The sequence below is a fragment of the Pelodiscus sinensis genome, chromosome 21, assembly GCF_052426305.1.
Source record: "Pelodiscus sinensis isolate ZL-2025 chromosome 21, ASM5242630v1, whole genome shotgun sequence".
Taxonomy (NCBI): Eukaryota; Metazoa; Chordata; order Testudines; family Trionychidae; genus Pelodiscus; species Pelodiscus sinensis.
This window is the reverse complement of record NC_143072.1, coordinates 5,712,930-5,739,550: the sequence shown is the minus strand read 5'-3', so window position 1 is coordinate 5,739,550 and position 26,621 is coordinate 5,712,930. Positions and strand designations below refer to the sequence as shown.

Genomic DNA, 26,621 nt, shown 5'->3' with positions numbered 1-26,621 from the left:
ATTCCTCTTTCTACAAGGAATAACTCCTTTTTGCACAAGAGTTACTGAGCACAAAGGTGTGTGTGGACGGGCAGCAGGGTTTTGTTTTTTTCACAAAAACAGCTTATCAAAACAAGCACAGGTACCTTAGTGGCCATTCTGTTAATGGAAATCAGAGCTTTCTTGTGAGAGATCTTCCACAAAAACTCCTTGCGCAAAAGCGCATCATTTTTCCGATGCGCTTTTGCAGTGTGGACGCGCTCTTGCGCAAGAAGTTTGTGGAAGATCTCCTCTGCTAAAAGCTTCTTGCGCAAGAAGCCTGCAGTATAGACGCAGCCTTAAAGCCTAGCTATAAAGCAGCTAGGGTGTGTCTACACTACCCCCCTAGTTCGAACTAGGGTGGTAATGTAGGCAACCGGAGCTGCAAATGAAGCCCAGGATTTGAATTTCCCGGGCTTCATTTGCATAAAGCCGGGCGCCACCATTTTTAAATGTCCGCTAGTGTGGACTCTGTGCCGTGCGGCTGCACGCGGCACGGACTAGGTAGTTCGGACTAGGCTTCCTAGTCCAAACTACCGTTACTCCTCGTTTCACGTTTCACAAGGAGTAACGGTAGTTCAGACTAGGAAGCCTAGTCCAAACTACCTAGTCCATGCCGCGTGTAGCCGCGCGGCACGGAGTCCGCACTATCGGACATTTAAAAATGGCAGCTCCCCGCTTATGCAAATGAAGCCCGGGAAATTCAAATCCCAGGCTTCATTTGCAACTCCGGTTGCCTACATTACCACCCTAGTTCGAACTAGGGTGGTAGTGTAGACATACCCCTAGGGAATTATTAATATGGAATCGGTGAAAATGTTAGCTTGCCTTCCCATTCCCACTAAAATAATGTCCCTTTGCCTAAAAATTCATATTTTGACAGATATTTTTCACAGGCTGATGAGGTCAGATGTTCAGCTGATGTAAAACAGCATAATTCCACTGAAGATTGACTTCAGGAGCAGTGTATCAATTTGGGATCTTGATTTTAAACTCAGAGGGAATCGCTATCATCTAGTCTGAACTGCATTACTCGGAATTCCCAGCATTCAGCTCAGTAACTTGTGAACTTGAACTGTACCGAATAACTTTGGCAAACGCAGTAAGTAAAGCCATATTTGCCTCAGACCCCCTTCACAGTAAGTGAACATGCTGGAATTACAATTCACACACTGCAATGCTCCGAAACAATTCTGAAGGAAGTTATGTTCTTTCTGAGCTCACAAACACATTTATTCTGTGAAGTCACCATACGATCTACTGACTGATGCGGGACACTTACACAAACCCAGTCTTACTTGTACCGAGGGATTTTGTTAGGCTACAGGATTTAGTGGCTGTGCCTTAAAAGTACTGTCAGCAGGACTCGCTGTAAATTCCAAGGGGAGGGAGAGGAGAGGCTTTTGTGGAAATTCCCCCCTCCCCATCCCACCCCTTACAGTGAGAGAGCTTCTGCAGGAATGTTTCCATGGCTAGGAATCTAAATGTAACTGTGGCACAATTCCAAACATATAAAATGTCTCCACGGGCTAATATTTCCATCAAGAAGTGACTAACTCCCACTCGCATTAATGAGAGCTGCTGGATTGGCCATAATTCCTTGCTGCTCTCAGGAGTAGCCCAGATACACATGGGTTACATCTTTTAAACCAAACCCCACATTTCTAAGCCAAATTTGAGAACAATTTTCTTGAGTTTAGAGCCATCCCTATGCAGAGTTCAGTTAGTTTATCATTTGGGGTGGATTGCACATCTGTGGGCATCACTACACAGTGGATCGACATAGTGCTCAGCTCTGGTACTGCACCACGACAAGAAAAGTAGCTGGAGTAGGCAAGAGAGCAGCCCCCACTGACCTTACCACAGAGAAGACACCGCAGTAAGTACGTCAACTTCAGTTCTATTATTTGTATAGCTGAAGTCACACAACTTAGATTGACAGGGTGTGTGTGTGTGTGTGGGTGTGTGTGTGTGTGTGTGTGTGTGTGTGTGTGTGTGTGTGTGTGTGTGTGTGTGTGTGTGTGTGTGTGGTAGGTATACAACCACAGCAAGTGAACACATGGGACCTTAAGTTATTGGGGCCATGTCATGACCTAATTATCAGGGAGGAGAAAATTGCTGCATTCACCTAAAAAAGTGATTTGCTCTGCTTACTGCTAGAAAGAGACAAGGGAGCAATTCCTACATGCAATTTGCTGTTACAAATTATGAACCCGGTCTTGCCTCCAATTTGGTCGGTTAGCTTTGAATTCAATTTCAATAACTCAATACAAAACAAACAAAAAAACCTCCAAGAAACTAATTATCCCAGATCAGGAACCAGCATTGTACTTCCTTATACCACTGTAGCATTCACAGCTGAGTGCTCAAACCAAAATTTCCCATGGAAGTCAAAGGCTAAACTTCTCACTGCCTTCAATTTCACTAAGGCTATGTCTAGACTATGAGGGTTTTGCAGGATACGAGAGATGTCTTGCAAAAACCCCTCCACGTCCAAGAAATGCGTTTGCTCTTCACAAGGCATAAGGGCTCCGCCGAAAAAGGAGCTTTTCCGCAAAAAAAAAAAAAAAAGAAGCAGAAAAAGCTACAGAAAATGCAGAGCATATTTTGCGTAGCTTTTTCCACAAAAATGTCGCAGTCTAGACCTAGCCTAAGATTTAGCCCCTAGAAAAGTCAGATGTGCCTTCAGTGCTCTGCCTGCAGACCTGCCTGGCAGGTGAATGAAATGGAATTGAACGCGTACACAAGATTAGACATGTATGCATAGTGTGTGTCACACCAAAATACGATACAAATTACACACTCTGACAGCCCCCATGCTTTAGGACAAACTGCTCTGTGCCCATATCTGGTATGGGATTCCAGAAAAGGCCAGGTTTGATGTATTTTTCCCCTTCTGCCTTGGACGCCTCTGAAATAGGCCACTGTCTGACAGAATAACAGATCCCATACATCACTGGCTGTGTTCTGCTATGGTAATTCCTTTGTTCCTCTCTTCTAAGCTGCTGGGGAGAAAGGAAAGGGATGGCAAATGGGCTGATTTAGCAGAGAACAGGAGGTACAATGAGCTTGGCACTTGATGGGAAGAGCCCCTCATTGGGCTGCCTCATTTGAATAGCAGTCTCTCCAGGTCCTTCCTGACCCAGCGATCAGCAGACAGTCTGGAACAAGGCAGCTCCCCCATCCTTACTACAGTCTGTTCCCTCTCCAAATCAAGAGAGACAAAAAGACGAAGTCACGGCTGAGGGGAACCAAGAGGGATGCACACTTCTACACCCAGAGAAAGAAAAAAGTTCCATGTTAAATGACTAGCATGGGCCAGTGACTCTTGCACTGGATTATGAGTTAGGAGACTTACTCTCTATTCCCAGCTTTGCCATGGGCAAGTCAAAATTTTCCCTCTTTGGTTAGGTCTATACTACAGTCTTTTGTTGGAAAAAGCTTAGGGCAATTTGCATAGCTTTTTCCGATTGCTTTTCCAGAAGAGGCTTTTCCACCATTTGGCCCCATGTAGACCTGATAGGGTGGGAAAACCTTCTCTTTCGGCGGAGCCCTTATCCCTTGTAGAATGAGCTATACTGAGCTTCCCGAAAGAGTGTTTGCTCTTACACTTCTTTTCGCGGAAGAGCAAACACGTTCCTTGGACACAGCAAAGTTTTTCCAGGAAACCTCACAGTGCAGGCATAGCCTTTGTGTCTCAGGCTAAGTCTACATGGGCACTTTACTGCGCTGCAACATTGTGGCTCGGGGTGTGAAAATCACACACACACACGAGTACAGCAAGCTACTTCCTTTGTGGAGGTGGTTTACATGGAGTGCGTTTTCCCAGCACTCATGCCATGGCCACATTGCTGTGCAGCCATGTTTGACACTTTCAAGTGTAGACAATGCCTCAGTTTACCTTTTCCTGTCCCTATCCCTTTGCCTTTATATTTAGGTGGACATCTTTTCAGAGCAGGGACCATCTCATATGTTGTGTCAGGCTTTCAACAGCTACACTCTGAGCTGATTCAAAGTAGATAGCGGATCCTGCCAACATTCTTATCTTGGTATGTCCCTCTCCTCTCCCCCCTTCACATAAACATCTAGGCTGTGTCTAGACTGGCAAGTTTTTCCAGAAAATCAGCAGCTCATGTAAGATTGTCAGTGCTTTTCCGGAAATACTATGCTGTTCCTGTTCGGGCAAAAGTCTTTTTCCGAAAGACTTTTGCGCAAAAGGGCCAGTGTAGACAGCACAGTACTGTTTTCCGCAAAAAAGCCCCGATCGCAAAAATGGTGATCGGGGCTTTTTTTTTTTTGCGGAAAAGCGCGTCTAGATTGGCCACGGACGCTTTTCCGCAAAAAGTGCTTTTGCGGAAAAGCATCCTGCCAATCTAGACGCGCTTTTCCGGAAATGCTTTTAACGGAAAAGTTTTCCATTAAAAGCATTTTCAGAAAATCATGCCAGTGTAGACGTAGCCCTATATTATTAAATAAGTAAGACAAACATGTAAATCTTATTTCAAAACTAAACTGTGTCATATTATTCAGAGATACCTTTCATCACAAAAGTGCCTCAAAAGCATAAATACATAATTATGCACAATTCAATCCAAATGCACATCACTATTTATGAGCGTACTGCATAGTCTAAAAAAAACCATTTATTTTATTTCTATCGGGCACATTAATCAAACCGATCCTTCGGCAAGTTCCTTAGCGCAGAAGAGCTGCCTATGCGGGATGGTCTCCTGTTGTGGCACTGGCAAGCAGGAGGCCTGCTGACAACTGCTGCCTGGCAGTGCCATCATCTCACTCCAATTAATATTGAGATTTTAAACAAAACTGTGTGTTCAGAAAGGGGGGAGGGAAAGCTGGGACATGCAGAGATGGTTTTGCACAGCCAGAGCATCAAAAGACACAGATTTCTTAACATACCAGGGTTGGGTGAAACGTGCTTTGTTTATTCCAAGAGAATTAATCCTCATAGTATCTGAGCTAGACGTAACGTGCCAGATTCTCACTGGCAGCTTTATAGTGGTTCTCACAACTCTGTTGGGTTCACCATAGGTTCCTTGTCCCTTGTGTCTGATGCCTAGAGTCTTGAAATTCCATTCCCGCAGCTAGAGAACAGCTTGGTGGTGGTGGGGGGGGGGGGATCCTAGTCCTCCTCCCTCCTCCACCCCCCAGGCCTTATGCCACAGCCATCTATGCCAGTGACCAAGAGGGGATTTGTGCTATGCCAGCTGATAGAGCAGTTCTGTCACCCTATGCTGAGGGGTTGCTTCCCCCAGTAAAGACAAAGCCACAGAAAGAAGCTTTAATGCAGCAGAGAACAAGACCTTTCTAATTGGAACAGCTGGAGTTTCAGGCAAGATACACAGGTTCAAACCTCAGGGTATGCATATACTACAGAGGTTTTTTTCCTGGAAAAATGGCCGTTTTTCTGAAAAAAAAAAACCTTCAATTACGTCTACACTGAAATCACGTTCTTCTGAAAGTAAATCGAAAGAACAGGGGAGTTTTTCCGACATTGGTAAGCTTTTTTCTACAAGGAAAAACCCTTTTTCCGAAAGAGCTCTTTCGGAAAAAGGTGTGTGTGGATGGGGAGGAGGGAGTTCTTTCGGAAGAAGAGGAAAGAGGAAAAAGCACAGGTGCCCTGGTGGCTACTCGGTCCATAGTAATCACAGCTTAAATGTGAGATAGTGTCCGCACTGAATGGATGCTATCTTTCAAAAAAGCAGATTGCTTTTTTGATGTGCTTTGGCAGTGCGGACACTCTCTTTTGGATGAAATTTTTTCAAAAGATCTCTTCTGGAAAAGCTTCTTCCGAAAGAAGCCTGCAGTCTAGACATAGCCTCAGTCTCCACGGAATATTTTTAATTGGTTACTTTTTCTTCTGGTTTTGTTCCAAACTAGAAAGGGATTTCATTTCTGAATCCAATTGAATATGGTCTTAGAGTGGAAATTTTTATGGAACATGATATTTCAGAGCTAGCCTATCTAACTGTCCACAGTTTGGAAAGTTCATTTGGAGTGAAGCTTGAAAATCTATATCATGCTTGTCAAAACCCTTAAGAGAAGAGTGTGGTTTTGTTGAAAGAAAGAAACGGTGTGTGTTAGAAAGCCATGTGACTTCAAATTAAATATTCACTAAAAAAAAAACCCCAAATAAACCATTAAAAAGCAACCTTAGTTTTGTAACCCCATTTTACTGCCAACCAGAGAACAGCCAGAAATTCAAACAGCTCTGTTCAGTCATTGAGAAAGCTTTTCATCACTCAGCATACCCTCATGTTTCTGTGCACATGCCGAGTGCAGGTAGTACCTCTCCCTTGAAGTGTCCACAACCCCGTGCCTGCATCCAAGCGCAATAATTACACCAAGACAACTTTTGAGACCAGTGTAACAGTTGTGCATACTACTGTAATCAGAACCTCAGCGGAACAAGGAATGCTGGATTTCAAAGAAAACACCATCTAATAAGGTCTTATAAACAGGCTAAGAGAGGGTCAAGGTCAGTGTCTGCCATGGGTCCAAAGAATGAGGGAGCAGTTCTTTTTATGCCATTTAGAAAATCTGGTTTTACAAAATACATAGTTGGAAGTAACTGCCAGTTTTGCCTATGCATTATAGACCTTGTCTTTGGAGATGCTAAAGTACCCTCTATTTTCATTGAAGCCAATGAGAGTTGCAAAAGAAGGACCACGGGTAACTGCCTACGGACAGATTTGAACCTATGACATCTAGAGCTTAGCGTAGGAGCCACTACTAAGCTCCAGAGGTTCAAGGTTCAAATCCACCTGCAGGACTGAAATATAAGTGTGAAGGGGAAATATCTATTTTTCAGGAGGGATTTATTTGTTCATTTCAAATACAGCATGCTGGATATTCAGAATTTAATTTCCAAGAAATTAAAATGTCTAGACTATACAACTAGGAGCTAGAAATCCTGAAATTAGGCCCTTTCATGGGGTGGGTCCCTAACAACTGCTGTGGGGCCCCACAATTCTAAAGGGCCCGAGGCTGTCAGCTGCCGCTGCTACTACTGTGGCAGTGCCCCGAGCTCCAGGCCTTTTAAATTGCTACCAGAACCCCTGCAGCGTACTCCAGGGCTTTGGGAAGCACTAAGGGGTGGCTGCCCTAGCCCTGCCCCATCTGCCCAAGGCCCTGCCTCTTCCAGGTGGGTGGAGCCAGCCCCCCCATCTTTCCCAGGGGCCTGGCATCACTGTCAGTTCCCTTGCCTGCAATTTAATTAGCAGCATGTGTAACCCACACACCTAGTGTGGTTCACTGTCCTATGCAATGACACCTAGACCACAGCAACAGAGAAGAACAAGAGACCTCTTTGAGAACCAGCTGGCTTTATAGCTCAAGCTGTAGAGGCTCCTATATTAAGTTCAGAAGTCCCATATTCAAATCCACATGGTGGTGGTTACACATGCACAGACTCTCTCTGTGTAATAAGTTAGCCAAACCACTAGCAAACAGCTGCACACACTGCCTCACAAGAAATAATTCCAATCAGATGATCACCAAAATTGCTACTGAGCCCTGGCAATCTTGCTCAACTCATTTGTGGAAGAGTTCTCTGGATAGATGGAATCTCTTACCTCATTAAGTTTGCAGATGATACCAAACTGGGTGGGGTTGCAACTTCTTTGGAGGATAGGGACATAATTCAAAATGACCGTACCAAGTTAGAGAAATGGTCAGAGGTAAACAGGATGAGGTTTAATAAAGAGAAATGCAAAGTGCTCCACTTAGGAAGGAACAATCAGTTCTATACATACAAGATGGGAAGCGACTGTCTAGGAAGGAGCATGGCGGAAAGGGATCTAGGGGTCATAGTGGACCACAAGTTGAATAGGAGTCAACAGTGTGATGCTGTTGCAAAAAAAGCAAATATGATTCTAGGTTGTATCAACAGGTGTGTTGTAAGCAAAACTCGTGAAGTCATTCTGCCGCTCTACTCTGCACTAGTTAGGCCTCAGCTGGAGTACTGTGTCCAGTTCTGGGCGCCACATTTCAAGAAAGATGTGGAGAAATTGGAAAGGGTACAGAGAAGAGCGACAAGAATGATTAAAGGTTTAGAGAACATGACCTATGAAGTCAGGCTTCATGAACTGGGCTTGTTTAGTTTGGAAAAAAGAAGATTAAGGGGGGACATGATAGCGGTTTTCAAATATCTAAAAGGGTGTCACAAGGAGGAAGGAGAAAATTTGTTCCTCTTGGTTTCTGAGGACAGGACAAGGAGTAATGGGCTTAAAGTGCAGCAGGGGAGGTTTAGATTGGACATTAGGAAAAAATTCCTAACTGTCAGGGTGGTCAAATATTGGAATAAATTGCCAAGGGAGGTGGTGGAATCTCCCTCTCTGGAGATATTTAAGAACAGGTTAGATAGACATCTGTCAGGGATGGTGTAGACGGAGTTTGGTCCTGCCTTGAGGGCGGAGGGCTGGACTCGATGACCTCTCAAGGTCGCTTCCAGTCCTATTATTCTATTATTCTATGATTAACCTTCTCAGTTGTTTTTACTAATTTTCCACTATCATTTTGGCAACCTTAGCAAGACTTGGAGGCCTGAAAATGACGCACTGACTGCTCTCTGAAATCTTAAAAAAAAAAAATCAAAGTTGCATGAGATGTTTTTAATAGTCATTCATTTTTTCCTTCCGATAGATCAGCTCAATGCAGCTTTAGCTGGATTATACTAAAACCAAGTTTCTGGAAGCATTTATGGAAGCAATACAGTATGGGGATATGGGTGAATAGGAAGTGCACTACAAAAGAGAATAGATTTCTCAAACTATGGAAATTATATGAGGAAGAAAGAGCCAGGAGGTCAACCAGAGCAGCTGGCTAATAGATCCACTAACCCAAACAATTTCCTCAAGTTACTAGAGCGCTGCAGAGAGGTTTGATATTAGTCTTTTGTTTGCTTTGGGTTTTTTGTAAAATTATTCTACAATGTCTCCTGCATCTCTCTGGAATCTTGCCGCAAAATCGTTCAGTGTTGTGCAAAAGAGGCTGAACAACAAACGGCAGATGAAAGGTTGTACCAGTCTACAGGACCCTATGACGGTTACAGATGAAGGCAGAAACAATAGAAAGAGAGCACTTTGCTGTCTGTTTGAGATATGGTTCCTAAAGAGAGTCTGTAGGAATGAGATTGCTTTGATTTTTCATAACGAAACCAGTGGTTTACAACATCACTGATATACGTGCAGTTCCTTTTTGGGTGCTGCGGATATAAATTACCCATGAAAAATGACATCAGAGGAACATTAAGGCCTCAAAAAGTCAACCCTTCAAAAACCAGGATATGCCAGAATAAAGATTCTCTGTGTAACCTTAATTCAGCCCCCTCGTGATGGTCTTTAATTACATGATCACATACTATTTTCCCTCACACAATGTGCAGAAAGGATGGTGTTCAGTTAGAGAGCAGCTATTCAATATTGTGTTTTCTTCTCGGTGTTCAGTGTGTGGCACCCTGCTTACTGACTGCACAACATTCAATCAGCTTTAATGACAGAACGTAATTTCCTCATGGATTCTTCTATGGCATTTATCACTATAATATATGAGTGCTTCATAAATATTACTTTATTTACACAACACATTTGAGAAGTGACAATATTCTTCCCCAAAAATACAGATGAACTGAGGCACTGAGATATTAAGGTCAAAGGATGGGGCGGTAGATCTTGGCTTGTTCTGACATTTAAAAAATTATCTTGGACATAAAAAGGTTGGAGACCATTACTAGAGATTATAGGCATTTCCCTCCCTTTCCTCCCTGTGCCAGTACATTTTTTAGCAGGCTGTCCAGCAGCCCGGCTCAGTCCTGGCTCAAGCCAGGTCTGGGACCTGCCCCCACTGCGGCTCTGCATTTAAGTGTATTAGAAACTGGGCAGGTAGGCAGGTGACCACAGCTCCCTCCCCAGCTCCACAGGTGTGCCCTCTGGCCAGTGTTCCCTGTACACTGAGTGCTTGGGCAGCCATTCAGGAGCGATTCACATGCCACCCAGCTGATTAGCAGAGTGCCCACAACTGACAGCATTTATCGTTACAGATGGCACACATCTGCACAGGCATCAGTGCACAAAACAAAATTTATTCCACACACAGATGGAAAAAATAGAGGGAATATTGCTCCTGACCCAGTCAGTGTCTCACAGGGGAGAAAGAGGCAAGTCCTAAGGGAGTAGAGAGGTTCCAGGACTCTGGGATACAGATGTGAATACACATTTTGTATCCATGCAGGACTCAATTCATAATCTGTGACATTTTCAACAACATTCATTCATGTTACAGCTTACTTTTCAAAAATCACATCTGGGTTGCTTATTTGTTAGTTACATAGGCTATGTGAAATTTTATCTGTTCACTGTATGGACAAGAATCACACATTCAGGACATAATTAAGTTAAACATGTAAATGTGCTGAAGTCAATGGGACTCAATAAAATGCTTCTGAAGGGTTTTGCTGAATACATACATAGGGGTGGACCTCCAAAAACTGGGACTCCCGCATCCGGCAATGGATCACGGATGTTCCTGGACCAGGAAGTTCTGGCTGAGAGTCCCAGTGGGGCCAGGAACATGCCAGGCCTGGTAGCGGAGGCAGGGCTGGGGATACGGCAGCCCTGTTAGCGGGGCCAGACCTGACGATGCCGCATCCTCAACAGTGGGCCAGGGATGCGACAGTTTGGGCTGCCAGGGCCGAAACAGCAAGGCAGCCCTGCAGGGGGAGGGGGCGGCTGGGACTGACAGCAGGGAGGGGAGGCAGACTGGGGGGCCAGTAGCAGGGGACCTCCCCAGTCTGGCAAATTCCCTCATTCGGGACCAGTCAGATCTGGAGGATGCTGAACCAGAGAGGTCCAACCTGTAGAATGCTGAATCAGGGCCATAACCTGGTATCTGGTGTGACTTCAGAGACAGTCTACGTTGAACGCAATTTCTGCATGTACCTGAGCACAAGAGAATAACATTCCCAAACTCTGACCGCAGAATTTAGTCACACAACCGTGTGCAGAAAGCAAACTCAGAAGAGGGCTACTGAGACAACTGAAGCAATTTAGTTTTTAAAACCATATGACCATTCATGTACATTTTTTTTTGCAGCTTTCACCCAGCTCTGTAAGCGTGATACCATATAAACCTACATCTGAAACCTAAAGGAGTGATACACGAGGTCATGTCAGATGTATGTGGTAAAATCCAGGCTGACAAGCTAAGGAGCCATTGAGGTTTATCTGAAGGAAAGAAGGATGGATATCAAAGCACTTGATCTCAGCTCATTCCATTAAATCCTTTTACAAACATTCCTCAGACTAAAGCTGTTCTCAATCTACTCCCTCTCTCCCTCCCTTATTGAAGTCCAACTGCACCCCAAGGTCCAGTTTGGAGTTCCGCGGAGGAGGCAAGGTTGTTTGTTGAAGTAAAAGATAAACATGGTGCCTCCACTGACCAAAAGGTAGAGTAAGATTATCCCCCACCTAAACCTGTTGGCTCCCCACCTTTTGACTAGTTTATACCATTTCAAACTTCATCACCAATGCAAATACCTAGATTTGGCTTCCCTACCTGTCCCAAGTTTGCCTTTTCTACTGTCTGGAAAACTTTCTTTTTCTGCACCCTGTGGATTCTACTCTTTGCGGATCTCCTTCGAGAAGTCCCACTTTTTCCTTCTTTCTGCCACTTTTCTCCCTTAATGCTAGAAATGCATCATTTAACTCTGCAAAGCATCTGGGTACACACTCTTTTTATGGAAAAGCCTATGAAAACGACATGTTTATTAAAACACTGGGCCTATTTAGGAACAACTATGCATTGGGCCCATTCTTAGGGTTGCCAGATGGTTTCAACAAAAATACTGGACACATTTGTCATGACATCACAATCTACATTACATCTTATTTCAAAAATATCAGACATTTATATTTTCTCATTTCTATTTTCTCAATTTGTTTCCCGAACAGAAAGTTCAAATACTGGACTGTCCAGTTCAAAACTAGATACCGGGCAACCCTATCCATTCTGACTTCGGTAAAGTAACAATGAACCAGAATCGCATCTTACAGAATCCGCACCTCCAAGTCTGCTGACAAAGTCTGTAGCTCTTGGAGCGTGGAGCAGAGAGAAATCTGTTCCCAATGGTAGAGTCTTTATTTCACAGTGCTAGGCCTTAAATAAATGTGTCTGATACACTATATGAGCGGCACACATGTTTATTTTCTTTGTTTAAAGACTGAAAAAGAAAAAGGGTTTGGGGAGAAAAGTCCCTAGTGGTGCCTGCTTTCACTCTTCATGCCAATAGATGGAGTTTTACTACTCTTTCTTGCTGCGCAATTATCATTATAGGAAGAAAGAAAAAGGAGGGTTTTGTATTTTGATGTCTGATTTTATAAGCTCCTAGAAAAGGGCGAACTAGGCTCCCTATCACCACACATTATTAGCTGCATAGAAACATTAATTCTCTCTCATTCAGACATAGCACCTTTCATCCCAATAAAGCAATCCCAAAATAATGTATCAATTCAAGCTTGCAAGGAAGCCATATACAGGATGAGGTTACTCACCACTGAAACCCATCTGCTTCTGGGCAGAAGTTAGGAGTGTGCTAACTTACAGAGACCTTTGAAATCTCTCTCAAATAAATGACCAAAAGCCTCGTTAACTCACATTCAGCATTTTCTAGTCTGTAAAATGGGGATAATGATACAAACCATGTGCTTTGTAAAGCACTATGAGATCTATTGATGAATGAGACAGTTATTATTAATTATTATTATTATTATAGTTCTCTTCGAGGGGCATTTTGGTTCTCATCAAGTGGAGGGATTAAGCGATGGATTCTGTACAGAAGTGGCTCTCAACCAGAGCTTTGTGTGCATCTGGGGGAACATCAACTCATCTAGATATTTGCCAGGGTTTATAACAGGCTGCCTAAAAAAATGCTAGCAAAGTCAGTACACACTAATGTTTCATACCAATCGTGACTTGTTTACACTGCTCAATATGCTATACACTGAAATGTAAGTACAATGTTGATATTCCAATTGATTTGTTTTATAATTACATGGCAAAAATCAGAAAGTCAGCCATTTTTCAGTGATAGTGCGCGCTGAAGGTTTTATATTTTTATGTCTGATTTTATAAGCAAGTAGTTTTCAAATGAAGCGTAGCTTGGGTTTCACAAGACAAATCAGATTCCTGAAAGGGGAGAAGAGTCTAGAAATGCTGAGAGCCAACTGCAGCATGGTGCTGACCCTGGCAAATCCCTTTGTTTGCAGCAATCATCTAAAAGTGTCAACAGACCTGACAGCACTTGATATTGAGTGCCTGTTTCATCACTGCCTTGTCCTCTGTGTAGACACACTCCTGTGCATTGTGAGCATAAGAAGTTTCTCCTCTCTCCTCGCCTCCAGTCTCAGCTGATGGACTACCTGAGCCAAACCATTAGAGCCCTGTAAACCTGTAGATATCCGCTTTATATCTGCAGATGTGGGTGCAGATTCCATAGCTCAATTTTTGCAGATACAGATCTGGATACACCATTCCTTTCAGTTTTAGGACTACTGATGCTCTACCCACAGCCAAAAAACTTCAGACCCTCTTTATCAAGCCGGCTCGAAGAGGAGAAACAACAGTTCTCCCCAGCTCATCCTGAGTTTAAGAAATGGGGTCTTCAGTCAATGGGTAGAAAAGGCAGCGCACACAAGTAAAAGGGAAAGGCTGAGAAGCTTTCTGGTTTTGTTACGTGGCACAGAACTTGTGAAAATAACAGAAGGAGTACGGGGGGAAGTGATTCAATTAGAGCTACATTTTAAGATCACATTGCAGCTGGATCCATGACTTCTTGTGCAAATATTCAACCTTTTCAGCTGCTCAGTGTCTGGAGAAAAGTTTCTTTTTTAGTGAAATATAATGTAATGTGCACGGCCACTCAGTGACTGAGAAAAGCAGCCTCTGTAATATTTCAGGTTTATAGCCACTCAGAAGCAACTTTCTACGGTTACATACTTTGTGTGTTTACATCTGCCAAACTGAGCATCTCAAATCAAGAGTTTCTCCAATAATTACAGCAGGCTCGTAGGGAGCTATGGAAACCAAGAATATTACTAGCCGAGCAGAACTTAGATTGATTCCATTCGTTAGCTATCATCTACCAAGCTGTCTTCACTGAACCTGCAACATGCCGGAGGAGGCTCCTGTGTCTTCCCTCTTCTTCAACGACGGGGTAGGGATGTTAAATATCAGTTAATTGAATAGTCAATTAACCGCGTGAATTCTTATGGATAGGGTTGCAACCCTATCCATTCTGACTTCACAGATGTAAGTCAGGGCAGATTCTGAATAGCTGATGTGTGACTGGAGTCTTCAGTAAAGTAACACTGAACCAAAGTTGCATGTTACAGAATCCGCACCTCTAAATCTGCTGACAAAGTCTGTAGCTCTCAGAGCAGAGAGAAATCTGTTCCCAACGGTAGAGACTTTACTGCTAGGACAACCCTGCAGCCTCTTTTTGCATGAAAAGTCAACAAGATTACCGGCAGAAAGGAGGACACTGGCATTGGGCTATAAGAAAAGGAATTTTTTTAAAGATGTTTTCCACATACGTAGGAAGTTACCTTTCACTGCTATATCCAGTCTTCCCTTCACTTCCCAAAATTAAAAGTCACCTGATCGTCTGAGTGCAGACACATTTAAAACCCTGTTCAATGCGCATTTAAAACCCTACTCAAAGCACACGGCACTCCTGGAAGCCCAAACCACCTCAGAAACCCAGACAAAACCAGTGCTTGGAAATGAGAAGATGAAACGAATGGGATCCTGTAATTATTGTTGGAAAAAGAGAAAAGGAAGGAGGTTGGTTCATGGGCTAAAAGACTGACTTGAGAAATGAGACATGAAAGGAGGTGTCAGCGCAAATCAACCAAGCCAAGATCGGCTGTGGATTTTGAAGAAGAGAGACTGACATGCTAAAGCTTCCTGATTCTAAACTCTCTCGCTAATAAGCAGCATGTTCACTGCACCCTTACCTTTATCTTCACGCAAATGTTTTATATGATGCTCATGTACTTATTGGTTCTATCAGACTTGATAGTCGGATCAATCTCCCCCTTTAGAAATCCTGGGTTAATGGCAAAGTTTATTAAACGGCACGCAGTCATTCAGCAAAGATCAATACAGACATGAGTACGGAGCAACCAGAGGATTAAACATGAGATTTATCACAAAATTAAGCTGAATTAAATGTTCTCTGATAGCACTTGAAATGCTGTCGATACCCTTAACTCATAATCTATGCTTTCTGTGTTACTTAACAGGCAGCAGGGATGTCTGACTAGAGAAAACGACTGCAGTGTAAAAACGTGAGCTGCAAAGATTTGCGGAAAGCTTTAAACACGGCCTCCAAAACCATTCTTTCTTCCTCCGTTAAGAGGAGGATTTGGCTTCTTTGTCAGTCGCACAGGAAAGGGGAAGGGGAATTTGCTGCTGTGCAATAGGACGACGGACCCATTGGCAGGGCTCTGTAACTATCAGAGAGCACAGGACATACACTTTTAGGGTTCTGTGCAGACTAGGTATCAAGATTAATAATATATAAAGCCAAATCAATTTCTTCGTTTCTTTTGTTTGTCCCACTGAAACCTTCTGTGTAGAGACAGAACAACTTGTTCTGAATCCTTTATTTTCTTCCTCCCTTGGTTCTGCCTGATTCCTCGGTGGCCCTCAATGCAGCACAATTCATGCTTAATGTCACGCTCATCCTAAATACCCTCAAATCTCAATGAGGGCCTTCCCCTTAAAAAAACCTCAACTTTAAACACCATTTAGGCCACACCTTAATTAGGCAGATATAGAACCCCACTAACTTCTCCTCGCTCCCCTCAAAATCCACCCCCACGGCCTAAAACAAGGATATGAAACGGTAGCTACTGGGATAAGAACTAAAAATGGTCTTGAAACAAAACTCCAAAACTTTAGAAGAAAGTTCCAAATCTGAATTCAGAATTTTTTGGGGAGGAGGAAGAGGGTGGGGGGGCGGAGGGACTTGTAACCATCTCTACAATGAAGTCTTTAGTTTGGATTCCATGATTTAAACTTCCAGGCTAGTATGTTAGCTGAGACTTCTGTTTCAGATCGTCCAGAGGTTCATCTACTTGTCATTTGGAGTACAATCATCTGGACTCACATTTGGCTATAAAAAAAAACCCTGACATGAAAATTGCAGTCAGTGGCTTGAGAACACATAGTTCCCTGATCCTTCTGTTTGCTCTGCTCTCGTGAAATACAAAAAAAGGATGCAGATCTGTTCTCCTAGGAGGATTCTATAGTTCAAGCCCATGTTTGTGCACAAAAATAAAGCGAAGAGGCAGAAATGAAAAACCTGGATTTGTCAAACTCAGTTGCATCTTAGGCTTATTATTATAGTCACCCAAAGGAGTTATTGCCATTTGCACCATGACACTGTCAGTTCTGTTTTGAAGATCAGAGCCTGTTGATTGCCAGCAGCTTCCAAGGTAGATATCACCAGGGCTCGACAAAGCATTGAATCTACTCGCCCATTTGTTCCCAGCACGCGCCTGCGTAATACGGGTCTTGCGCATGCGCAGTGCGGGGCTGGCGAGCAGCTTTCACCGCCGTTCGTCAAGCCCTGGATATCACCAAAGACAAAACTTGGGACAACAACAGTCATTGCTTGTCACAAAATCGATTAAAACAATAATTCTGTGGCAACTGATAAATGGATGTAATACAGGTTGGACTTCTCCACTCTAACACCCTCAGGACTTGCCCAGAGCCCAACCAGAGAATTTGCCAAACCACAGGAGGTCAATATTGTCTAGCAGCATTACCGACACTTCCACTGCTTAGCAGACATTTGGGTAAATTTGAGCTAAATAACAGCACAGAACCCTGAGAGCCAGGACTAGTGGCTGTAAAAAAACTTTATGGGAATGACGGAAACTTGGCCACACCCATGATAAGAGAACCTCCGGCTAACAAACATAATGCCAGACCATGGACGTTGCTGGACCAGAGAGGTTCAACCTGTACTTCAGTTGTACATTTTGAGTGAAGCATTTTTAGAATGATAAGAACCTAAGAACGGCCATACTGGGTCAGACCAAAGGTCCATTCAAACCAGTATCCTGTCTGCCGACAGTGGCCAATACCAGGTGTCCCAGAGGGAGTGAACCAAACAGGTAATGGTCAAGCCATCTCTCTCCTGCCATCCATCTCCACCCTCTGACAAACAGAGGCTAGGGATACCCCATTCCTTACCCATCCTGGTTACTAGCCATTAATGGACTTAACCTCCATTAATTTATCCAGTTCTCTTTTAAACCCTGTTATAGTCGTGGCCTGCACAACCTCCTCAGGCAAGGAGTTCCACAGACTGACTATGCGCTGTGTGAAGAAGAACTTCCTTTTATTCGTTAACGTTAAGAGCTGCTGACAAGACTTAGCTGGGACCTGGGCAATGTGGAGGCTCCGCCCCATACACCCCAAGAAGGGGCTGAAGGGGTGGGGCTAGAGGCTAGCTTTCCCAAGCCGGTCCTCAGTGTCGCTTGGACCACATTGCACGGAGATCCAGCGGCGATTTAAGAGGCCTTGAGTTCTGACTGCTGCTGTTGCCACAAGAATAGCCCAGAGCCCCGGGCCCTTTTAAATTGCCAGGTCCCAGGGCAAGTGCTCCCTTTGCCTCTCCCCCACGGTTGTGGCCGTAATAATGTTCCTTTTTTAAAGCACTGACTCTCAGTGCCTCAGGAAAAAATGTGACCAGATGGGCGCCCAGAATTACAATAAGCATAGGTGGCCCCATTCCAGATAAAATACTGCTTGGGGATCTGTGCCTTCTTAGTCCTTCTTTGTACACCACTACCATTCTGCCCTGACCTCCTCTGCAGTTGCCATCCAAGGCTCCGAGCAGACTGAAGCTCTATTTCACGGGGTGCTGTGCTGGCAGTACATGTGTTTGCAACACACAGTTCCTGCCCAAAGACTTTACAAAGTTTACTCACGACTCACTGCACCGGAGTACCTACAAGAATGTTCAGCCACGAATAGCCATTCTCCAGCATGGATCCTTCCCTCAGAGGCACGACTGTGTTAATCTGAACAATTGTAAACAGCGGGGGAAATTGGGATAATGGAACATTTGGTTTGCTCTTGTTTTATCATCACGTTTTTCTGACAGGCCGCAACGCTGATTCTCCACTGCCAGCAAAGCTCAATAAGCCCAAGAAAATGCCTCAACATGCAAAGGAAAACATAAGAACCTGACAAGAAATAAACTTTACAAAATAATAGACGGCCCCAAAAAAATCACCAACTGAAGTTTTACTGACTTAGAGGGGCTTAGCTGGTTTTTAAACAGGCTCTACTATCCCTTGGGCCCTTTGTAAATACCATCAGGGAATCCATTCCTGGGTACCTCATTTCTCCATGCCTTGTATAAGAACAAGCAAAAGGAACAGCAATTTGCCCCTAAGTACCGACTGAGCCAATGTTCTTTCACTGCCTTTGAAAAAACTGCTGCTTGAGCTCTGCCATGCCCTCATTATCCTTTCACTTGTGAACAGAACAGATATCAAGGAATGGATGCCCTGAAATTATCCCAGCATAGGCTTCTCCCAATAAACAAATCATCACCAACTAGATTCAACTGTTTCCTGAGAGCTTTCCACTGTAGAGACTGCTACCAGCCCGAAAAGGAAAAGGAAAATCTTCCGAATAGCTAATAAATGGCCCAAAAGAGCTAAATGAAACACACGGCTACTCCGATCCATCTGGCACACTACGATCTATACATACAAGGGCTGTTCAATTACACATCAATACGACCGCACAACGAAATCCCTTGCTGAATCCAGGACACACTCAGTGTTGCAAGAGCTCCAAGACAGTGTGTGTGTGTGTGAGAAAGGGCAGCAGAAGCCCCAGCAGGATTCCGCAAGCTTTACGGCAGAACCCATTTTTATTATGTTGTCTTTCTGTTGCAGAGAACATTCACACTGTATCTCCATCAGACAGATGGCATTGGCAATCACTCTGCTCCGCTGACTCTGAAGCTAATCCAAAATGGCAGCTGTTTTGTCAGGAGGGCAAGGCCCAGGTTAGGAGCCGTATGTGAAAGCGGACCAAAATGTCAAGGTCTGACAACTCCCTGCTGTCCTGACAATCTTCAGTGGGACCCCAATTTATTTCAGCACACTGCCCTCCTGGCTTGCTTGTCACTCACCCAACGGCAGCCTGTGCCGTTGGTTAGCAGTGTGGCCTTGATTCTGTCCACCTGGGCCAAAGGGGAAGGGATTTGCCCTCACAATGTTCCGTATCTCTTGGTGCTGAAGGGGAAGTGCAAACTGCATATGATATGAAATTCCTTATCTTAGAGACCAATAGGGGACGGGCCATAGGCACCTGGTGCCAGTGGGAAGGTGCACGGAGGGCCAGTTAGAGGGACTAGGGTTCCCCGAACATGGCAGGAGGAAAAAAATTGGTTGCAAAAAAAAGAAAGGTTGCTGCACCTTTATATTCCCATGCTCCCTGCTCCCCTCACCCCCACCAGACGCAGCAGAGGGGAAATGTCCCCGCTGGCCAGCTGTCCAAAAAACCCAGAAAATTTTACATTTTACATGTCCAGTATCTTCTATTTTTACCAGACAGAAGACGCAATTACCGGACTGTCCAGGCAGAAACCGGACACCTGGCAATCCTAAGAAGGAGAGGCAGGGGACCTGAGGGGGCACCCCATTCAGCAATTAAAACTCTGGTGAGGCCACATCTGGAGTATTGTGTCCAGTTCTGGGCCCCCCACTATAGAAAGGATGTGGACACATTGGAGAGGGTTCAGCGGAGGGCAACCAAAATGATGAGGGGGCTGGAGCACATGACCTATGAGCAGAGGCTGAGGGATTTGGGCTTATTTAGTCTGCAGAAGAGAAGAGTGAGGGGGGATTTGATAGCAGCCTTCAGCTTCCTGAAGGGAGGTTCCAAAGAGGATGGAGAGAGGCTGGTCTCAGTAGTGAGGGAGGGCAGAACAAGGAGCAATGGGCTCAAGTTGCAGTGGGAGAGGTCTAGGTTGGATATTAGGAAAAACTATTTCCCTAGGAGGGTGGTGAAGCTCTGGAATGGGTTCCCTAGGGAGGGGGTGGAATCTCCATCTCTGGAAGTTTTTAAGTCTCAGCTTGACAAAGCCCTGGCTGGGTTGATGTAGTTGGGATTGGTCCTGCTTTGAGCAGGGGGCTGGACTTGATGACCTCCTGGGGTCTCTTTCAGCCCAAGGATTCTATGATTCTACGGTGGGGAAGACGGGGGGGACGACAGTGCACCTCCCTAGTGCTACCACGTGTCACTTATGACTGAGACCTTGGGAGGGAAGGGAGGAAATGGAAGCCATCTCCTGCCTAAAACAGGCTTGAGTTAGTATACAACTGGCAAGCCCGACGCCAAGGCAAAGAAAGGATGCTGCTCCTCTTTAGACAGTTCACTTTCTCAATGGGTAGTTCTCCAGCACTGCCATCTCACAATGCAGTGAGAAACCTAGGGCCCACGCCTGGAGCTCTGACTCACGAGCCAGGCCCACGGAAGGCGATAAGACCATTCCCAAGACAAACAGCTGCAAGGTCAGGCTCTAAAGCAGCACAGAGAATAAACTGCTGAAACATGCTTTGTGGGCTCACAAGTCCGGGCTCTAAGCTTCCTTTCAGAAAGCTGCGTCCTGAAGTTTAACCACAGGCCTGACCCAGCCAAGTGCCCGATTCCTGCGTCCCATGCTGCTTCAGGTAGCCCAAAATAGGGATGTTAGATAGCGCTGAATTGCGTAGTTGTGTAATTGAACAAAATAGTATCAGCTACACAATTCAATAGTCCCCAGGGGCGAGGCCAGCAGCCAGTGCGCTTCCAGCCCCTGTCCTGGAGAGTCCCCTGCCAGCCTATGCTGCTGCCTCGGTATCAGAAGCAGCAGTGCGGTGTGGAAGGCCAAAGCTGGTCCACAAGGGGAGCCAGTTTAAAAACCAGCTCCCTGCGCAGACCAGCTCCCGCCCACTGCCCCGTGCTGCTTGCAAGCCCTCCCCGCTTGGTATCATCTGCAGACTTAATAAGTGTACTCTCTACCCCAGCTGTATAGATGAGGAGACAAGGTTCACAGCAAGATGTCCTTGGTAATCCGCAACACAGACAGGAACCGAACCCAGATCTATCACCCAGTCATGCGCCTTAACCACAAGATGGTCCATTCTTCCCCTCAGAGCTTTGCCTACGGCCCTACAATACAAAGGACAATATGGAAGATATGAGCAATGGAGGCAAAAATGGCTTCAAACCACTTATCTTCTCTCTCTTCCCCCAGCCATGCTCCTGGCAGCTTTCCTGGCATAAATGATGGCAGAGGAGATGGTGTTTTAACTTTCACGCCGACAGCTGGGGATCAGCAGGAACCAAGGACATCACGGTGACATCCCCACAATGCTAACGCCAACCACAGACTGGGGGTATGTCTACTCTACAGAGTTTTGTCGGAAAAGGGGCCATTTTTCCGACAAACTTGAAGAGTGTCCACACTGTAATTATGTTCTTCCGCAAGAAAATCAAAAGAGCAAAGGGGTTTTTCCGGCATTGGTAATCCTCATTCTACGAGGAGAAGCCTTTTTGCAAAAGAGCTCTTTCAGAAAAAGGCTTATGTGGACAGGGAACAGACAGTTCTTTTGGAAGAAAAGGAAAGAGGAAAAAGCACAGGTGCCCTGGTGGCCACTCCATCCATAGCCATCACAGCTTACATGCAAGAGAGCATCCATTCAGTTTGGACACTCTCTTTCAAAAAAGCAGATCGCTTTGTCGATGTGCTTTTGCAGTGTGGACACTCTCTTTCGGAAGAAGTTTTTCTAGAAGATTTCTTCCGGAAAAGCTTCTTCCCAAAGAAACCTGTAGCTTAGACGTAGCCTGGGAGCCTGTTCGCTGATCATATCACGGCAGAGGTTTCCCTATAGGCTGGCTTGCTTCTTGTATGGTTTGGCTTGCCAGGCTTAAACCTGCCTTGTGTAATTCAATGGTGAAGCACCAATTAGCCATCACGTAGCCCAGAATCTGCCTTATGGGGTATTTTTTCTTTTTAAGAGAGCATTTTCTTCTCAGGTTCTACAGCATTCATCACCATGAAAGCACCTAGAACAAGGCAGAGACACTTGCAATTCCTGTAGCTACTGACCAATGCGTATCCAACGCACTCATTTCATGGATTTACATACGGGCACACAGCGTAGCATTAAAATCCACCGCCTCTGATAGAATGCAGTCAGAACAATACAGCGTAACTGAAAATATCTTTAGCAGACAAGTAGAGGCTCCCCACTGAACCACACTGATTGTGGGATGGGAAGGTGGCATCCTGATCTCATGTCTGTCAGAAGGAGTTGCCATGGGCTCTGTGTTATATTAATTTAATGATCAAGGTAATAGATGTGTCAGTAATAGCAAAGATATTCCCTGGAAAGAGCCATGGTCAAGTGTCAGTGAAACCACATCTATTTAGCAAAAAGATGGATGCCTTAACCGGAGACTGCAGTATGATGAAGCGTCTGTCACTGTTTCTTATGCAATATATAATGGCCAGCAGTTAGCTTCTATTACTCCAATGACACAGGTAATGTTCATGCTATTTTCCTTCTTTAAATACACATAAAAAAAAAAGATTTAGACAGAAGAGGAACCCACCCTTTGAAAAACTGAAGTTCACATTGAAAAGTAAAACGGTAGGTCATCTTCTCCATGCAATATTCATTTCACGTTTTATGGCCTTACATTGTAAAAAAGTCAGTTTGATTATGAATTTGGCAACAAAACATGATCCAGATTTGGTCTTGTGATGGATACAAGCCTCGCCTCTCTCAAAGGCAGCCCTATGTGTATGCGAGGGCACAAACTTCCTGCTGGGTCAACTTCATTGTTTATGTTTTTTAATTCAGGCTTTTAAAATGAATGCATAACCTGGTAGGAGAGGCTTGATGTTTTCAAGATGCTAGAGACTGAGCTAACCAAGTGCTTTCTTCTTCAGCCATCTCGGGCTGCTGCGCACCCTTCTAAGCTTCTGTAACCCACCCACCTCCTGGGTGTGGTCCACTGTCTCATGCAGTGGTATTGAGACCACTTGCTGAGAGGATAATGACTTTGCTGGACAGCCTCAGAGACAAGCCAGCTGGCTTTTAGCTCATGTAGTAGAGACTCACATACTACATTCGAAAGATCCCAGATTCCTTTTCCACCTGCCGACGACTGGGGTCTGTCAGCATTAAACTTGCACAGGAAGCTGGAAGAGTAAGGTCCTACATGGATCAGTTCTGTTCCATGTCTTCATCTATTATTTAGATAACAGCATAGAAAGTTTACTTATGAAGTTTCAAATTATACCAAACCAGGAGAGATTGGCAGATGCTTCAGAGGATAGGATATAAATTCTAAAGTAACTAGACAAACCGAAGAAATGGACTGAGGTAAATAGGATGAATAAGAAGAAATGCAAAGTACAGCTGCACCTCTAAAAACCAGGCCTCTCTGGTCCAGCAACATGCGCAGTCCAGCAGCACTACAGATGTTCCTAGACCAAAGAGTCCCAGCAGGCGGGAGCTGGGCAGCAGAGGGGCCTGTAACCAGGAGCCCTGCCAGAGCTGGGAGTCCAGCCAGGGCCGCCAGCAGCCTGGCCGGGATCAATAACCTGGCAAGGGCGAGAGACGGAGCCAGTCTGGAGCAGGGATGTTAGATATCGTTTGATGTAATAATTGTGTAACTGCACCACATCTTAACTGTTACACAATTATTAAATGGCCCCCAGGGACGGAGCCGGGAGCCAGTGTGTTCCTGGCCCGACTCCCGGGGAGCCCCCTACCACCTCACACGGGTATCCTGCCTGCCCCTTTATGCTGCTGCCTCTGATACAGGCCATGCTCCACAATGATGCCTGTCCCCCTGCCCTGTGCTGCTGCCTCTATCAGAGGCAGCAACCTGGGGGGTGCAGGGGAGGTTGCTGCGAAGAACCCTCTGTCCATGGTGGCCTAGGCTCGCTGCAGACAGAGGCTGCTCCATGGAAGCAGCCCCTCTCCACGGGGGTCCGAGCTCCCTGCGGACAGAGGCAGACAGCAGCACCCCGATGGAGAGGGGCTGCTGCCACCTTGTGCTGCTGCCTCTGTATCAGAGGCAGCAGTGCAGGGTGGCAGGCAGGAGCCAGTCTGCATGGGAAAGCGGTGTTAAACTGGCTCCCCTCATGGACCAGCTCCCACCTGCCAACCCCATGCTGCAGCTTCTGATACAGAGGCAGCAGTGTAGAGCTGCCGGGGGCTCCTCTGGAGTGAAGTCAGAGCAAACTGGCTACCAGCCCCACCCCCTGGGGACTACTGAATAGTCCGATAACCACTAACGTTTGAGGCGGTTACACGGCTACTCAATTACACAGCATCTAACAACCCTACTAAAACTCTAGAACCCTGTAGTGGGGAAAAAAAAAAAAAGAAGAGCAAGATGACATATGAGAGACATACCTAACACAGCAAATGGTTTACAAGATTCAGTCCCATTGCCAGTGACCGCAACGATCTAAGATCAGGCCCACAGAGAGAATGACTCAGACACTTTGAATGCCCCTCTCTGTACTTCAAGATACAGGAAGCCATAAGGAACGATAACGGAAACTTAGAATCTGTGGGAAAGAGGCTCAGCCTGCATCAATCAACATAGCTCCAGTGACGACAGTGGAGTTACTCCAGTTCCTGCCAGCTGAGGATCAGGCCCATAAAGGAATTACTTCTGTATACGACATAGAATGAACTGTGGCTCTTTGCCAGAGGACGCTGGAGGTTCGTTACTGATCACAGAGTGTGTTGAAAAGCTACGTAGCCTAACAGAACATTATAGTCAGTAAATATACACATAGTCCCCGACTTAAGAACGAGTTACGTACCAAACACTTGGTCGTAACTCGATCTTTCATAAGTTGGACCCCATTCATTAAATGTGACCACGCTGTTCGTAAGCGCGGATCGCGTTCGTAACTCTGGGACCAGCTTAATGAGAGGTTGGTCGTAAGGACGAACGGTCATTAGTCGATGCGTTCGTAACTCGGGGACCACCTGCATGCACACCTGGAATAGGGCAACTAACCCCACTGCCCACTGAATTACTGTGGTAAGTCTGTATACAGCTACAAAGCTCTCCTGACTCCCTTAATCCAGGTGTCCCTGATCCAGAAACATCCATAGTTTGGACACCGGAGGGGGGAGAAGGAAGCGGCTTTGCATGTTGCTGCTCTCCCTCCCTTTCAGAGACTTTTCTCCTGACACTTGCATAGCGACAGGGATGGTTGAGCACAGAGCCAAATGTTTCCCCGGGAGTGGGGCGCCATCTTCCTCACACACCCTCCCTCTTTCCCAGACCTCACCCCCCCACCTCAGCACGCTCCTGCACCCAACTTCTTTCCCTCCCAGACCCCACCTCCCACGCGCCCCTGCACCTTCAAAGAGAGACTGTTTACCTGTCATTATGGCAAATACCCAGGGATATAAGCTGGCTAGTGGGAAGTTTAGACTTGAGATTAGACGAAGATGTCTAACCATTAGAGGAGTGAGGTTTGGAACGGCCTTCCAAGGGAAGTAGTGGGGGCAAAAGATCTATCTGGCTTCAAGATTAAACTAGATGGGTTTATGAAGGGGATGGTTTGATGAGATAACATGATCTTGGTAACTAATTGACCATTCATTATAGGTCAATGGAGGGATGATAGGAGTTACTATAGAGAACTTTCTGGGTGTCTGGCTGGTGAGTCTTGCCCACATGCTCAGGGTTTAGCTGATCGCCATATTTGGGGTCGGGAAGGAATTTTCCTCCAGGGGAGATTGGCAAAGGCCCTGGAGGTTTTTCGCCTTCCTCCGTAGCATGGGGTACAGATCACAGCTGGAGGATTCTTTGCATCTCGTGGTCTTCAAACTATTTGAAGGCTTCAATATCTGAGATATAGGTGAGAGGATTATTCTAGGAGTGGGTGGGTGATATTCTGTGGCCTGCATTGTGCAGGGGGTCAGACTAGATGATCATAATGGTCCCTTCTGACCTTAAAGTCTATGAGTCTCCAAAGTTCCATAATCGGGCATAGCCCATTTCCCAAGGTTGCTGGATTAAAAAGGTTCCAGTGTATTAGAAAACAAACTGAGACAAGATTATTGAGACACGTTTCCTCTGTGGATCCTAAATGTTTAGGACAATATGGTTGAACGTCTGGACTGCGGATCCTCATAAAATCAAAACGCTTCTGTACAAGGCGTAATTGAAAGGTGGGAGGGGCTGCGGGGGAGAGATTTGTCTTTCTCCCAGCTGAGCACAAGCACATACAGTACCATTTGGGAGGCAACTTTATATGCTCTTCTTAGTAGTAGATTAATGAGTGTAATTACCTAGCATTGTGGCTGTGAACGCTGCAAAAACTGTAATTTATAGTACGCTGTAAAGTTCTAATGTGTTTTTATGTCCATAAGCTGCTTAACCATAATCTAATGCATTTCTACACGAACACCCCTCCTAAATGCCTCTCAGCTGAGCAGTGGGCACAAGTTCCTTTGCCTGCC

The 26,621-nt window shown here is 45.3% G+C and overlaps 1 protein-coding gene and 1 long non-coding RNA gene across 9 annotated transcripts in view; one reads left to right on the top strand and one right to left on the bottom strand.

Moving 5' to 3' along the window:
- The window catches only part of AUTS2 (activator of transcription and developmental regulator AUTS2), a 1,120,208-nt gene that overhangs the window by 822,897 nt on the left and 270,690 nt on the right, over window positions 1-26,621 (bottom strand). The gene's annotated exons all lie outside the window — the stretch shown is intronic.
- On the top strand, window positions 1,654-21,709 carry LOC142819196 (uncharacterized). Its single transcript, XR_012896989.2, has 4 exons — window positions 1,654-1,897; window positions 19,020-19,132; window positions 19,680-19,789; window positions 21,368-21,709. It is a non-coding gene; the product is annotated as an uncharacterized LOC142819196 (long non-coding RNA).